Source organism: Oryzias latipes, chromosome 2 (genome assembly GCF_053564925.1).
Source record: "Oryzias latipes strain Hd-rR chromosome 2, Olatipes_Hd-rR_3.1".
NCBI classification, from domain to species: domain Eukaryota; kingdom Metazoa; phylum Chordata; class Actinopteri; order Beloniformes; family Adrianichthyidae; genus Oryzias; species Oryzias latipes.
The window spans coordinates 35462679-35475920 of record NC_136238.1 but is presented as its reverse complement, the minus strand read 5'-3'; the positions used below and the strand labels follow the sequence as shown (position 1 = coordinate 35475920).

Here is a 13242-nt window from a genome sequence, read left to right as displayed (position 1 = left end):
TTAACGTGTCCTGTCCATCAGCTGGGCAAACAGATGAGAGCTGAAGGCCTCTTGTGTTGGACATATTTTACTTTAACAAGAGGGGTTCTGAATTTTTTGACAAACCAGAGGTATGTCTGAATAAACCCCTTTTGTAATTGAGGCCAAACTTTATTCATTTTAATCGCATTTGAAGATTTTTTGTGTTGGACCGGACGGAAAAGGACAGGAGGGAAGAAGGGAGAGAGATGTTAGAGAAGGGGGGTAGAAGGGTGATTAGAAGGGGGGGACGACCATGAAGCAGCATAAAGCAACAAGTTGCTGGATGTTTATTCTGTCAGGTTCAGATGTGATACAAATCTAGAAGGGGTGGGGCCTGTCAACGCACTCTCAAATATTATAAACACACCTGTTGGCTGCAAAAATGTCCACATTTCAACATGTACACAATACAGATAGTGTTTACACACGCATACTTATGCCTTCAAACCAACTAGTGTGAAATATTTCATTCAATCACTCAAACTATTAGTGCAAAGGTGAGCTAACACCTGTGCTCAGGGGAATGTTTCTGTTCTTCTAAAATGGATGGTGGAATGTGAAAAGAAGGAAGGAGAGTTCCCAGCCATCCCACACCAAGACCCCCGCCACAGCAGGTGCGTCTGCCAGAACCCCCCCAACGCCACTTGGCAGTAAGCAGAGAACAACCGCCCCCTGGGTGACCACATCCGCCACCCAGGCCAGAGCCAGCAGGACCGCCCCGAGGACCCCAGAGCCAGAGAGCAGAGAGGCACGGAGGGACAGAGAGCGCAGCCCTGGCCCAACCAGGAAAGCAGCCACCCCACCGTGCCAGGAGGGCCCCGCCCCACCCAAGAAGAGTGCCCGTAGCCCCAGAAGAGCGCCTCATCATAACCCAGGAGGTCTGGGCATCCTCCCGCCCCACTCCAGGTACGGGCCAGGACCCCCAAGGAAGACCCGCTCCGCGCTCCAGGCAGCCACCCACTCGGCCCACGATGGGTCCAGGAAGGAGCAAGGCAGGGGCCAGCCGCCCCCGTCCAGGAGGAGGGAACACAGGAGAAGGGGGGGTCCTTAAGAGATGTTGTAAACATGGCCCGACCAGGCTCACCGACAGTTGGAACTTTGACGTGGCCCGGCACTCAGGGGCAAGGACCAGAACCCACACCACAGGGACATGGACACCCCCGGCTCAGGTTTGATGCGATCCCCGGCTTTTGGCTTTGCCAGAGAGCTCAGGGATCCCTCTCCCTGCGTGGGGAGAGCACTGCCAGGCCCAGAAAACCAGCACCCAGGGGACGCGGCCACTATTGCCAAGGGCCCAGTTCCCCTTACCAGGGATGGGGTAGGGGACAGATGGTCCAAGGTCCCACCTTCCTTGAGAAATGCGTGTGTGTTTGTGAGGTTGTGTGTGTGCATGTATTTGTGTATATTAGGGGTGTCACGATTTCGACTTTAAATCGAAATCGATCAAAATTAAGTCCCAGTCTCAAACTTCGAATTAAAAAACGGAATCGTCGATGCTGCCACGCCCCCATGTTGCGTCTGGTTACTTGACAAGCGGAAAAAAAACACGTGTTGAAGTGCTGCGAGTCTAATTGTTAGTAAAGTTTTTTGTTTTTTTTTAAAAAGAAGTGCTGCGAGTCAACCTCCTCTAACAGCCACTCAAAAGATAGCATGGCTCGTTCAAATGTGATTATGCGTGCAGTAGGAGTATTCATAGCTGCGGACATGCAACCTTATTCGGTGGTGGAAAACTCCGGTTTTAGGCGTTTAGCGTGCTAGAGCCACGCTACTAAATCCCAAGTAGAAAGCATATCGCAGCTACGGTGATTCCCTCCATGTACAATTCATGTAAAAGAGAAAGTTATTGAAGGTCTGAGCAGACCTTGAAAAAATACATTACAAAAAAATACAATACATCAGTGTGGTATGTTCATCTGTTCAGAAATAGTTTAATATACTAAATTTTTCAGAGACTATGGACATGTCTTTTCTATTGTTTTTGTTTGTTTTGTTGTGAACTTGAATGTCATCTTTTGTGAAGAAGACAGCACTTACAAAAGAGAAACTGGATGGCAGTTTATTTAAAAAAATGTATTGACTAAAGATAAGTTATTGTAACATTATGTTGTTAATAAAAGTTTTCAATTTGACAATGTAGTGTGGTACATTGCAAACAAAGGTCAGATATTTTATTGCTTAAAAGTCTAGTTTAAAAAATGACAATCAGTGCTTTAAAATAATAAATGTAAAAATCGAGAATTGAATCGAACCATGACCTTAGAATCGAAAATGCCATCGAATTGCGGATTTGGAGAATCGTGACACCCCTAGTGTATATGTCGGAATGTATATTTGGAGGAGTAAAGGGTGTGTGTACTAAGATAGTGCAGTTAAAATTGGTGGGTAGGGCACTGAGGGGACACCTCCTGATTACTCACAGTGATGTCCCATCACCCTCCCCACCAAGGGGTCCTAAATGTCTAACGCGCTTAAAATTGGCGGGTAGGGCGCTAAGAGGACATCTGCCGCTTGCTAGCAGTGATGTCAAGCAACCCCCCCCCCCCCCCCCTCAAGGGCCCTACATGTCTAAGGTGCAAATAAAACCGAGAGAGGAGGGGCCCATTTCCTACGGCAACCATGGGAGGTGGACCACAGCCATGTAGCTCCTCCCCCCAAAGTGCATCGCAGGCTAACCCCCCCACCCCCTCACCCTATTATGAGATTATATGAGGAAGGGGGTAAGTTGGGGGCAGCTGGTAGACTGTCCCCCGGTGGTCAAACAGCCGTCCTCCAGCCCCCCCAGCATAGGGCCTAGGTCCTCCCCCAGTCCAGGTTTCCCATCCCCTGATACGCCGACACCCCAGGCCCCACACCACCCGCCCCACACAGAGAAAGGAGCCAGAAAGCCCCCCACGGAGCAAGCCCAGGCCCCCGCCCCCAGGCGCCACCCCTGAAAGAGCTCTGGTCAGGCCTCGACGGAACCGATGCAGCCTACAAGCCAGGGTAACCGCCGATGGCCTCAGCGGAGAACTTTTGTCAGCTGGTATTTCAAATGTTTCTGCTGTGATTGGGGTCTCAGGATCCGGTAACTTCAGTTTTTTTTTTTCAAACCGTCTCTGACGACGGGACTTTTTTAGTATTTCTTTGTCTCCATCAAAGACACTGTCATTCATGTGTTGAAGACTTTGCATCCCAGCTTTAGCTTAAGCTATAGTAAGCACAGGTGCTGAGACATTAACAGCTAGCTCAGCATTACCATCAGCTGTTTCAGCAGCCTCATTTAATAAGGCCCCCAATATAGGAAAATCATACCCCAAAATTAAATCAACAGGCAGGTTCTCTACCACCCCAACAGTCAAAAGATATGATTGTTCATTTATGGTCACAGTTACATCCGCTTTTGGGTACAAATGTTTGTCACCGTGTACACATTAGTCAGAGTAGTTGGTACAATGAAGTCCTCTTGTTCTATCGACGGGTTGCCAACATCTCTGCTCCAAGATGTCTTCCAGTCCATCTGTCCCTGTGTCCCGTCAATAATTAACTCGTCCTTGCTGTCAGGTCAAGTCCATGTCCACTTTGAGAAAGCTGTCGTCCTTCCTCTCCTTAAATAACCCGGGCCATTGACCCTTGACTCCTCCCTCTTGAGCAGTTATAGACCTATTTCTAATCTCCCATTCATGTCCAAAATTTTAGAAAAGATTGTTGCTAACCAACATACAACTGCTCTGGACAGTCATGGCATTTTTGAGCAGTTTCAGTCAGGTTTTGGCAGAGCTCTCTCCACTGAAACAGCCCTTCTCAGAGTCACTAATGACATCCTGTTGCAGAGTGATGCAGGAAAATGCTCTGTGCTACTGCTACTGGACTTTGACACTGTTGATCGTTCTGTCCTGCTGGACAGGCTTTTAAACCGCAGGATGTTTTTAAAATACAAATTTTACACAGGTGTCAGTCAAGAGTTGGACGAATGATCATTTTCTTCAACTTAATGAAGCCAAAACTGAGGTACTTGTCTGTACTCCTGACAACCCCCCCTCCCAGATGGTCAGAGGGTGAGGTCATCTAAGATAGCACAAGGGTTAAAAAATACCAATAATGTACCAGAGTGAAAAGCAGTAGATTAAGAGGAGTTAATAGATTATATCTTAACAGTACCCATCTCTACTTGATGGTAGGTCTAATAACTAAAAACAACTCATTTCTCTTAACAGGTACATCTAAAATAATTCATTTTGTGAAAAAAGTTTTATATATTTTGTCTGCAGTGAAAATCATTGTCTAGTATCATTACACATAGATTGAAATGTATTGATCATTTACTTTTTTGCTGTAGATATTTGTGGCTTAGAGAAGATGAAAACCTAAAAAAGCTGTCCAAGAAAGTCAGGATAAGACAAGACAAGACTTTATTGATCATATGAGGGAAATTCAGTTTATACAGCAGCCAAACAAGAAAAACAAATAGTCAGTAAAAATTAAAATAGTAATAAAAAGTGGAAGTAAAAGTACATCTCATGAATAAATAAGTAAATACAACAGCAGTTTCAGCAGTCCTAAACTGTGTCATTCTATAGTCTAACTGCTGTTGGGACAAATGACCTCCTGTTGTGAATCATATATCAAAACAACCAAAGTATTTTTTTGTGTGAAAAAGTTCAATTCTGCACATTCAATATTCACTTATGCCTCCCTCTAATGAAGTTACTGCATCAATATGGTATGGAGGCCATCAGCCTTTTGCTCTATGTACATGAAATGAAAGCTCAGATTGCTATGGAGTTCATTAGAACATTGGGGTTTCACCCCAGAAGGATGGTAAACACCCTCTCCACCTACCCACCACCCATCTCCCCCCATGAACAATGCCCAAACGAACCCCCTGCTGCCTTGAGATACTTTCTTCAGTGCACTCGCACTTTAAATAGCTAATAGCTAATGTTGTAAATTTTCCTTCCTCTCTTTCCTTTTATTTAATTTATTTTATGTTATTTTTTATTTTATTTGTTAACTTTGAACAGACATGAAAGAGTAAGAAATGGAATTTCGATTCATTGTATGTCATGCACATGTGAAGAATCGACAATAAAGTTGACTTTGACTTTGACTTAAAAATTAAAAACTTATTTTAAAATATTTAATTTTTCTGAGATACAGAACTTTTTCCACCTGTAAAATAAAATCTTCTGCTGTGGTACAGAGATTGAAAGGTCGACCTCTTATCAGAAAAGTTTAGAATTTAGAGTTTACAAGAAATCCTTACATTGTCAAGAAAAGGTCTTACAAGTTCTCATGTGCCTTTTGAGACTAGATACTAGGCGAAAACTTTTTTTACATTCTTTACAAGAAAAAGGCTTTTCTCCTGTGTGCGTTCTCGTGCGTGTTTTGAGATGAGATACACAAATAAAACTTTTTTTACATTCTTTACATGAAAAAGGCTTTTCTCCTGTATGAGTTCTTATGTGTATCTTAAGATGAGACATGTAATTAAAACGTTTTCCACATTCTGCACAAGAATATCGCTTATCTTCTGCATGGATTCTTGTGTGAATTCTGATTAGACATAAATTACAAAAGCTTTTATCACATTCTTTCAAAATATAACATCTTTCATCAGACCCAGTTTCCATGTAGTCAGACGGGTTACTAATTATTCTTATGTTTTTACCAGACTTGATAGAGGAAAGTCTGACTTCTTTTGGAGATTGATTGTATTTCTTACCAAGATTTGCTTTCTTGGGATTTTTTCTAACATCAGAGTCACACTGACCTTCTGACATGTGAGAGCTGTCCACACTTTGGACATGACTTCTGTCCCTCCTCCTCCTATGATCTCTATTCTGTGGGTCTGTCTCTTCATCTGTAGTTGATGTTGATTCTGTCTCTTCATTTGTAGTTGATGTTGATTCTTCAAGTTGGTTTCCTTCTTCATCCTGATTATCAGTTACATTAAAGCTCTGCTGATTGTTTAGATCTGCTTCACTGTTCTCATCTTCCTCATAAGTAGGAATCTCCATCAAGGTATCAGTCTCCTGCTTCAGGTCAATCTGATCTTCATCCTGACTGATGCAGAGTTCCCCTGGTTCCTCTTTAATTTGTGGAGGTTCTAGTTTTTCCTTTTCATCTTTAATCTGTTGTGGTTCTGGTTCCTGCAGCTCTTCTTTAATCTGTGAAGGTTCTGGTTCCTCTTGAATCTGTGGATGTTCTGGTTCCTCCTGTTCCTCTTTAATCTGTGGAGGTTCTGGTTCCTCCTGTTCCTCTTTAATCTGAGGAGATTCTGGTTCCTCCTGTTCGTCTTGACTCTGTGGATGTTCTGGTTCCTCCTGTTCCACTCTGAAATTCATCTGCTGGTTGCATTGATCTTCCTCTTCAGTCATCCAATGCTGGACTGCAGGGACACAAACACAACAAGGAGCCTTTTATACGTTTCCAGGACTTTTGGGTTTTGTCAACCACCAATAAACACTGTGATCATTGGAGAAAATGTCAGAGGAACCTGAATATATTAGGGGTGTAACGATACGCTAGAACCTATCATGACTGCAGAATACCTGCAAAATTCTAATTACCAGGCATTCAACCATAGGCGAGTCATATGATTTATTTAAGAGGTGCCCAGCACTAAGGTGACTAGAACAGGGCATTTCTTAACAAAGAACAGCCCTTCCCATTTCATGCTGTCAGCAATTGCTCCCCATAGAAAAGAAATGTCACAAAATCTGAGAAAGGAAATCCGTTCTTTGCACAAAAAAGGTGAGGTGTACAAGAAGATCAGCAAAGCTTTACACATCAGTCAAAATACTACAGCAAAAGTGATCCAAAAATGTAAAAAGGATGGAAGTGTCACCATCATACAGAGACGTCCAGGCCATCATCAGACGCTAACATTTGGACAGGAGCGTCTTCTGATGAGAAAGATTGAAGAAAACCACCAAGCAAGTTCACTGCAGTTAGGTAAAGTAGTAGAAAGCTAAACTGGAGACACTGTTTCCTGTGACATCATACGCCGCACACTGCAGCGGACTGAAAGGCTTGGCTCCAAAAAGGAAGCCTCTCCTAAAGCCCATCCACAAAAAAGTATGCCTTGCAACAACTATGGCCCATGATGAAAAAGACGAAGACTACTGAGACTCAATACTCTGGAGTGATGAGACAAAGATCACCACTTTTGGAACTCATGGTTTAAAAACTGTACGGTCGTAAAGGTGAGGATTTCAAAGAAAAATGCATGATACCTATAGTAACACATGGTGGTGGCAGTGACCTTTTGTGGGGCTGCATGAGTGCTGCTGGTGTGAGAGAGCTGCATTTCATTGATCAGATCATGAAGTCAACAATGGATTGCTCTAAAATACTTGAAAAATGAAATTTATGTGATCTAAGTTAGATCATTAACCTTCATTTCATGTTAGTTAAGAAGTGTTCAATAAAACTCGACTTTGTAGAAAGTTTGGAAATGTTTCTTTTGTTTATTGAGCTCCTGATTAAATCAGTACTTTTTAAGGGGGTGAACTCATTTATACTGTACTTTATTTTGCTGCTTTTGTGAGATAATTATCATATTTGGGGTAGCAGTGGCTCAGGCGGTTGAGCAGGTTGGCCAATGATTGAAGAGTCATTGGTTAGATCCCCACTGTCAAATGTAATTGTGTCCTTAGGCAGGACACTTCACCCTCCTTGCCCCCAGTGTGGCTCCACTGGCGTGTGAATGTGTATGAATGTCCTGGTGATGGTCAGAGGTGTGTACTGGCAGCCACATGAGGAATGAATGAATAATGGACACAATGTAAGAACTTTGAGCATCTGGAACAGCGCATATAAATACTACATTCATTTGGCTACATAAGAATAAGAAACACATTTTATGAAAGTGATTTTGTTATGGAAGTATTAAATATGACAATAAACTATCACAAGCCTCATAATAAAGTAAACGTCCACCTACTTTTAACGCTCTTTGGTGTAAAATATGATTGATACAAAATAAATCAAAGATGCCAGAAGCCATTTCACAACAGGAGAAACTCTGGCACAGAAATTCTGGAACAACAACATGGTCCAATATTGAAATGATTATTTTGGCTCAGGTGTAGCCACGCCCCTCTGTCTCCAGCATTGATCGGATTGGTCCGTCCTCTGCGTGTCACCAGACTAGCTTTATTTTAAACGTGCTCATACAAATGTCTGTCAACGCGTTAAAACATCAATGCTGATGTTTCCACAACTGAAAAACTATCTGCTTCAAAAAAAATGTTTTGCCTTCTTTTAAATTTTCTTTCAAAAACTTTTTTTTCTAAACTTTTTTTTAGTTTAAAAATTTTTTGGCATTCAAAAGTATTTTTTTTTTCGCTTTCAATTTTTTTTTATCTGACAATTCTTTTATAGCCCATTCATTTATGTTAATAGTAAATATAATTTAAGTTTTCACATATGGACATGTTACGATGTAGAATTTTATCAGAATAAGTACAGACACTTAATAATGAAATATAAAAATGTAGAGTTGAGCTAAATGTCAATAATGTTTGGGATTTGTCACAACATAGCATCTTATGAGAGATATGCAATGTTTGAGACACTGTAGTTTAAAATTTTGCCATAATCCAGGGCATCAGCTCCTTTTATTCTCTTCAAGACTATGTTGACTACACATACTAATATTTCCAAACACTTTTACTGTAGAAATTTTGAGTTATCAATGTTTGAAATCCCAAATATTTTAAAATTTCACAAGTGCTGAGCGTCTTTTTCTGACAAAGATGATATTTGTGAGACACCATAGTTTAAGTATTTGCCATAATCCAGACCATCAGCTCCTCTTATTCTCTTCAGAACTATGTTGACTACACATACTGATATTACCAGACACGTTTACTGTAGAAATTTTGAGTTATCCATGTTTGAAATCCCAAATATTTTAAATTTTCACAAGTGCAAGGCGTCTTTTTCTGACAAAGATGATATTTGTGAGACAACAATGTTTAAGTATTTGCCATAATCCAAGCCATTAGCTCCTTTTATTTTCTTCAAGACTATGTTGACTAAACATACTAATATTTCAAGACACTTTTACTGTAGAAATTTTGAGTTATCCATGTTTCAAATCCCAAATGTTTTAAATTTTCACAAGTCCAGGGCGTCTTTTTCTGACAGAGATGCTATTTTTGAGACTCCATAGTTTAAAGGCCCGTACACACCGGGACGAATATTCGCCAGGCGTTTTTCGCCACGTTTTTCACCACGTTTTTTATGTTCAGACCCAGGCGATTTTCGCTGACGATGAGCCGAGCGAACATTAAATTTCATTCCCTGACATTAGATGGCGCTTAATGTAATACAATGAGAGTTTAAAAAAAATTTTGGCATTCAAAAGTAATTTTTTTTTTCGCTGTCAAAATTTTTTTATCTGACAATTCCTTTATAGCCCATTCATTTATGTCAATAGTAAATATAATTTAAGTTTTCACATATGGACATGTTACGATGTAGAATTTTATCAGAATAAGTACAGACACTTAATAGTGAAATATAAAAATGTAGAGTTGAGCTAAATGTCAATACTGTTTGGGATTTGTCACAACATAGCATCTTATGAGAGAGATGCAATGTTTGAGACACCATAGTTTAAGTATTTGCCATAATCCAGGCCATCAGATCCTCTTATTCTCTTTAGAACTATGTTGACTACACATACTAATATTTTCAGAAACTTTTACTGTAGAAATTTTGAGTTATACATGTTTGAAATCCCAAATATTTTACATTTTCACAAGTGCAGGGCGTCTTTTTCTGACAAAGATGATATTTGTGAGACAACAATGTTTAAGTACCGTAATTTCCGGACTACAAGCCGCTACTTTTTTCCTGCGCTCACAGCCCTGCGGCTTATTCTGTGACGCGGCTAATTTATGGATTTGATTGGCGGCTGCCATGTACGAACATTCGGGCTCGGTGAATGGTTTTGTATGCGCCATCCACCACCAAGCACAAGTCATTTTTTTTAACACACCTCTGAGCAGCCAAACAGCATGGAGGTCACTTCAGGTCTTAGACACTTCAGTCATGGTTCAACAAAAAGAAACACGCATGCCCGGCCGCATCCCAGAATCCTTTGGTGCCATTAGACCCAACGTGCACTTGATCGCCGCTACAATATGATAAAGCTTTCAAGTTAAAAGCAATCGTTAAAAGCAGTGTGAAAAAATCCCCCATCAGTAAATGGAAATGCCGGTCAGCTGCGTGACGGAGAGAACAGCGCATGCTCAGAAGTGTATTTACTTCTGAGTCATAGTGACTCGGCTGGCTGCACGTAAATATGTGTGAATAACATCAGCCTTTATTTTGTCGGGACACGACTGGAAACACAAATCCATTTGGTCGTTTTTACGGTTTCTGACTGAGCGGAATTTTGCATTGAAAAGCTCACAGCCGCCGTGTGAGCTTTTCGGATAGGAAGGGGAGACAAGGAGCCCGCTTGGCGAGCGCGGAGCGCAGAGGCGTCCGGGGAGCAACAAGTGTTTGTTGTGAAAGGAAGCTTCTGACGAACGCGGCGCGCTGAGACGCGCGTATTGCGCTGAGGCGCGCGCTATTTTACTGATGTTTTTTAACCAGCCCCGTTAGTACCACAATGCTGCCGCGACACAAGTGGAAGGAGAGCTGTTCCTTTTCACCCCTCCATGCACTGCTGCTCCTTGCTCATTCTTAAACACGAACAACAGTGTGGCGAGCCGGGCGTTGGCCCCGCCTTTAGCCCCTAAGACTCATGGGAAATGGGGGATCGCGGATGTAAATTTCCTCATCATAACTGAGGGATGTAATGTTGATTATATGGTTACTGTTAGTAATTTTATGTATGATACCTAGTTTGTCAATAAGTTAAAAGAAATAAAAAAAAAAATCAAATAAAAAAACCCATAACTGAGGAACTTGTGAACAGAATAGAGGTGCATGCTGTTTCAGATGTGGGTGTAATTAGATACATGAGCTTGAGACAAGGCCAGTACCTGCCCACAGTGTGGTAATGAGCCATGCACACTCTGGTAGTCAGGACGCGCTTTGTCGAGGCAGCGGCTTGTATACTGATGCGGCTTGTGTATGTACAAAAATATTTAAGCACATTAAAATAGGTGGGTGTGGCTTGTAATCGGGTGCGCTTTATAACCCGGAATTTACGGTATTTGCCATAATCCAGGCCATCAGCTCCTTTTATTCTCTTCAAGACTATGTTGACTAAACATACTAATATTTCAAGACACTTTTACTGTAGAAATTTTGAGTGATCCATGTTTGAAATCCCAAATATTTTAAATTTTCACTAGTCCAGGGCGTCTTTTTCTGACAAAGATGCTATTTTTGAGACTCCATAGTTTAAAGGCCCATACACACCGGGACGAATATTCGCCAGCGTTTTTCGCCACGTTTTTTGTGTTCACACCCAGGCGATTTTCGCTGACAATGAGTCGAGCGAACATGCAATTTCATTCCCTGACATTAGATGGCGGCTAATGTAAACAGAAATACTCCTGTACACAAGGTGGCGCTGCGCAACTTTACGCTTCTTAAAGTCGCTTTTCACTCAGAAGAAGAGAGCAAGTATTTACGCGCTTGTCAGAATCATACAAAGAAAACATGAATATTTCAAGCACCAGTAGCTCCAACTGGTGCTTGGTTCGGGGATATTTTAGAATGTCCGTCATTATTTCTTCCCGGCAGTGTAGACGCTACTTGGCGTCTATCTTCTTTGCTGGTATGTGTGCTCAGCAAGGCAGTTTTGTGTTTGAGCGCCCCCAAGTTGTGTTTTACTGTAACTTCAGAAGCTCCAGACACGTGTGCAAAAGCGCCATTCTCATTGGTCGAATAGATTTCGACGCGAGGCGTCAAAAAAAAAAAAAAAAACGAACCCGAGGCATTTTTTTTTTTGACGCTTTGACGCGTGGCGTTTTTTCGCGTCGGTGTGCACACTCACATTGGTGCCCTTTGTTTAGTCACGAGGCATTAAACGTCGGCGAAAATCGCCGGCAAAATTCGTCCCGGTGTGAACGGGCCTTAAGTATTTGCAATAATCCAGGCCATAAACTCCTTTTAATATCTTCAAGACTATGTTGACTACACATACTGATATTTCTAGACACCTTTACTGTAGAAATTTTGATCCCACATATTTTAAATTTTCAGAAGTAATATTAGTATAACTCAAAATTTCTACAATAAAAGTATGGTTGGGAGTATGCCTATTAACACCCAATCTTATCTTAGCCTTTTTATTAAAAAGTTTTAAATTATTATTTGATAAGAGTAGCTAGTGTATTTTTTCTCCAAACATTTATTTGACTTTTCACTGTTGTAAAATTCTTTTGAAAACCAGACTTCAGCCGTGCTTGTTCTGTTACTGTAAGCTGAGAATGCGAGAGCAGTGAAAATTGAGGAGCGGCTCATTAGACACCGCAGTTCCGAATGACGGCTGGCTTGACGGCAGTTGCTCCTTCTGGGTTTTATTCTGAAAGAAACAGGCCAGAATAGTTGAAAACGGTAGAATCCCATTCGAACAGAACCGATAAAGTCCATGTCTGCCTCCAGCACTGTCAGTATGAGACAGAGACACCTGATTGTTTAGAATCTGGACCAATCAGCAGCTGTTCAGCCGCACAGTTTGGATCCAGAGAGCAGGTCAGACGAAGAAAACAAATATGTTCATGGATCTATTTGTCTGCAGGTGGATGCAGTGAACGAACCTAGACGGTGTAGCTGAAGCTGCGGGTTCCAGCTGCTATCCAGCAGTCTGCGCTGACGACAGAGCTCCTCCTCGTTCTGGACGATGGTTCCTTCAGCAGCAGAAAGTTGTTCTCTGACAGAACCTTCCTGAGGTTCTGAAGACATGGTTCCTGCTCCGATCTTCAGCTCCAACTCCCACAAACACCGCCGTCCTCTTCACTGCAGCTCCGATCGATCATCTGCTAGTCTCACAATCACAGCAATCCACGTTGTCTTTCCGTTCAACACTTCTTCACTCATTTACGACACTTTGGAAAATGCTGAGAGTTCCCACACGAACCACGTATCGTCCTTTCTGTCCAAAATCCTCACAAACGTCCCAACAAAACACCACCGTCCTCTCAACACAAGCTAATGATGCTAGCCTGCTAACAAGCTAACGCTGCTAGCAATGAGTTATATCACTAGAGGAGACATCACGTGGTTCCTCATGGGAGGAGAGCACTGCCATCTTGGTGAGGTCAAGTTACT

At 41.9% G+C, this 13242-nt stretch overlaps 1 protein-coding gene and 1 long non-coding RNA gene across 2 annotated transcripts in view; both read right to left on the bottom strand.

Moving 5' to 3' along the window:
* Window positions 1-13242, bottom strand: part of LOC144987176 (uncharacterized) — a 427194-nt gene that overhangs the window by 325754 nt on the left and 88198 nt on the right. The gene's annotated exons all lie outside the window — the stretch shown is intronic.
* Window positions 4387-13155, bottom strand: LOC144988410 (uncharacterized). Its single transcript, XR_013652326.1, has 2 exons — window positions 12732-13155; window positions 4387-6388 (listed from the first exon to the last, which is right to left on the bottom strand). It is a non-coding gene; the product is annotated as an uncharacterized LOC144988410 (long non-coding RNA).